The following is a 3,797-nucleotide window of genomic DNA, read 5'->3' on the forward strand; positions in this document are numbered from 1 at the left end:
GGAAAAGAGAAACTGAGTTAACTGCAAACTCAACTTGTGCCACTGTGGAGGAGACGAGGAAGTCAGGTGAATTTAGTGAGAACTACCTGAGTTACATCAACAATGTGCTCAGAATCAAAGAACCACTTCACTACACAGAAGCAACAACAGATGAAGGATGGATTCGTGCTATGCAGGAGGAGCTCACTGCCTTGGACAACAACAACACATGGAAATGACTCACTTAATTACCAGAAGGAAAGAGTGCGATTGACAGCAAGTGGGTGTACAAGATCAAGTTCCAAACCTAATGGTGAGATTGACAAATTGAAAGCTAGGCTTGTGGCTAGGGGAGATAAGCAAGTGGAAGGTAAGGACTATAAACACCCCTTCTTCCCAGTGGCTAAGTTCACTTCTGTGAGGACTTTAATTGCGCTTGCTGTCATTCAAAAATGGGAATTTCATCATTTAGATATGAACAATGCCTTCTTTCATGGATATCTAGATGAAGAGGTGTATATGAGACCACCAAAGGGCTATTCTAAGGCTTCTGTTGGGCAAGTATGCAGATTAAAAAGAAGCTTGTATGGTTTAAAGCAAGCATCAAGGTAGTGGAATATTGAACTCATTAAGTTTCTTCTACACCATGGTTATGTGCAATCAAAGCAAGATTATTCTTTGTTTTCTAAAGATAGACATGGCAAGATGGTGTATGTCTTGGTCGATGTTGATGATTACTCATCACAGTAAATGCTCATGATGAGATACAGAAAATTAAAATGATTTAGACACAGGCTTCACCATCAAAGACCTAGGACACATGAAATATTTCCTAGGTATTGAGGTGGCAAGAAATGAGTCAGGCATCACTCTTCATCAGAGAAAATTTATTCTTGGCATCACTCTTCATCAGAGAAAATTTATTCTTGATATCCTAACCAGTATAGGAACTAGCTACCAGTTGCAAACCTGTGAAATGCCCGTTTCCAAAAGGTGTTAAGCTATCTATTGATGAAGGGGATGTCTTGGAAGATCCAGAATTCTATAGGAGCATCATTGGAAAGCTTCTTTATTTAAACCTAACAAGGCCTGACATCTCATTTTCTGCACAACAGCTTAGTCAGTTCATGAGGAAACCTAGAAAGCCACATTTACAAGTTGCCATATATATTATCAAATATCTTTCAGGCACTATTCATCCAGGCTTATTTTACTCAGCTGACTCTGCACTAAAGCTTACTGGAATTTGTGACTCTGACTAGGGTTATTGTGCTTTTAGTGGAAGGTCGTTAACAGGATATTGTGTTTTCTTGGACAATTCTCTCATATCTTGGAAAATAAAAAACAGTGTCTAAATCATCTATTGAGGTTGAGTATAGATGTATGTCCCAAACTACTAGTGAATTAGTTTGGCTTGAAGGACTTCTCAGTGCTCTTGGTCTTACCATTCCTACACCTATTGATCGTTTTTATGACAACGTTTTCCATCTATCTTGCTCACAATCCCATCTTTTATGAACGCACCAAGCATCTTAAGGTCGACTGTCACTATGTTAGAGAACATCTCAACAATGGATTTCTCAATGTTCTTCATGTCAAGTACTTTGTACAGTTGGCAGACACATCATGACAAAATGTCTTAGTGAGCAACAACACAAGCATCTCAGTTACAAGTTGGGACTGTTTACCACTAGTCCAACTTGAGGGGGGTGTATTGAACATATCATGTGCATACATGTAGGGAGCATTATCTCTCCATGTTCCTAAAGTAGAGTATTTTTTCTTAGAGTTTTGTACCTAGTATTCTTTATTGATCCTAGGCAGATTATAGTTGTTTTCTTTTGTCCTTTATGTTTTGTCTGTTTGTACAGCACACTACTTTTCATCTAGGTTTAGCTTTACCTCTGTATATATATGTAAAAGGGTTGATGTAGCCGTTGTAGCTTGATAATACAAGCATCACTTAGAGTGTTAATACAAGAAGAAAACTGGAAAGAGAATTCCAGATTAAAAGAAAGATTGAGTCTTTGATTCTTTTCATGTATCTTAATTTTTATTAATATGTCAGATGTCTGATTCAAGACATCAACAAATTTTTTCCAAAAACATAATGACTTGTTTACTGTTGATTAATTGCACATGTGGCAAAATTCCTTTTCAAGAGGGAGGGATTCCACGTGTCGTATATGTTAGAATATATGTATATATAGAAGTTTTGGGTTATGATGTAATTAGGAAATGTATAATTAGTTTCTGATTTGTAGCTAATTAGTTCCTGATTTCTAGCCTTGTAATTAGCTTGTGTTTAGCATATATTCCTAGGTTGTAATCTTTACTGATTAAGGAATTAATCTCTTTCATGGTATCAGATTTTTTGCTAGGGTTCTCATCCTTTCCTTGCTTCCGCCTGCCCTAGTCTACCCAGCCCACGCCTTCCACCAACCGGCCACCATGACCGGCGATTCATCCTCTTCTCCCCCTTCTTCTTCTTCTACTTCTCCTCTCTCCTCTCTCCTCTCTTTCTTCTTCAAATATTAAAAATAATGTCCCTATTATTCTAGACATGGAAAATGTTCAATATTCTACGTGGGCGGAATTGTTCAAAATCCATGCTAGATCATGCCGGGTGATCAATCATATTATTCCTTCGTCCAAAGCCAAGGTTCCTACTACCGATGATGAAAAAGAAGAATGGTCCACCATTGATGCTATGGTGCTAAAGTGGATCTATGCCACAATTTCTGAGGATCTTCTTAACACCATCTTGGAACCCGATTCAACGGCTCAAGCGGCGTGGGAGAGGCTCCGGGATATCTTTTAAGATAATAAATCATCCCGTACCGTCACCCTTGAACAAGAATTCTCCAATACCATCATGGAGGATTTTCCTAATGCATCGGCGTATTCTCAACGTTTAAAGATGTTGGCCGACCAACTCAAAAATGTTGGTGCTCCGGTTTCTAATAATCGGCTTGTTTTACAAATGGTTTCGAGTCTTACCGATGCATACAATGGTGTTGGGACATTACTTCGCCAAAGTGACCCTCTTCCTCCTTTCTACCAAGCCCGATCTATGCTTGTTCTCGAAGAATCGGGTTTGGCAAAGAAAGCCGCCACCGGCTCTTCCTCCACCGCCATGATGGCGTCCGTCAATGACAACTCCACTACTACTACCCCTCGTTCTCCTCATGGTGCTCACAAGGCTCCACAAAATCAAAAGAAAAAAAATAATAAAAATTCTAACAGGGGTGGCGGCAGTGGTGGGGGCCGGCAAAACTCCAGCGGCGGTGGACGTGGTGGCAGCGTTCCGCCGTGGCCTGCCGCACCTCCGCAGTGCGCTGCCACGCAGCAATCGTGGGGACAGCAGCAGCCCTGGGCAGGGGGATGGCCTTCCTTCACTCCTTGGGCCTATCCTCCCTGCCCCTATCCAACTTCCTCATGGGCCAGACCCCAGGCGCGGCCACAGCAGCATTCAACAAGGCTTCTTGGAGCTGGGCCACGTCCCCAAGCATTTGTGGCAGATGGACAGCATGTTCCCACCGACATTGAAGCGGCCATGCACACTCTTGGGCTTAATCCACAGGATCCGATTTGTTATATGGATACCGAGGCCACTTCTCACATGACTTCTTCCCAAGGTAATTTTAAGTTTTATTTTAATTCGAGCACTTTAAATGGAATTGTATTCGGAAATGGCCAAAGTATTCCAATTTGTGGTTATGGTGATTCCTCTTTGTCTTCCCCACACCCTCCTTTAGCTCTCAAAAATGTCTTGCATGCACCCAAACTCATTAAAAACTTGATCTCAGTTCGTAAAT

This window comes from Beta vulgaris, chromosome 7 (assembly GCF_026745355.1).
Source record: "Beta vulgaris subsp. vulgaris cultivar EL10 chromosome 7, EL10.2, whole genome shotgun sequence".
NCBI classification, from domain to species: Eukaryota; Viridiplantae; Streptophyta; class Magnoliopsida; order Caryophyllales; family Amaranthaceae; genus Beta; species Beta vulgaris.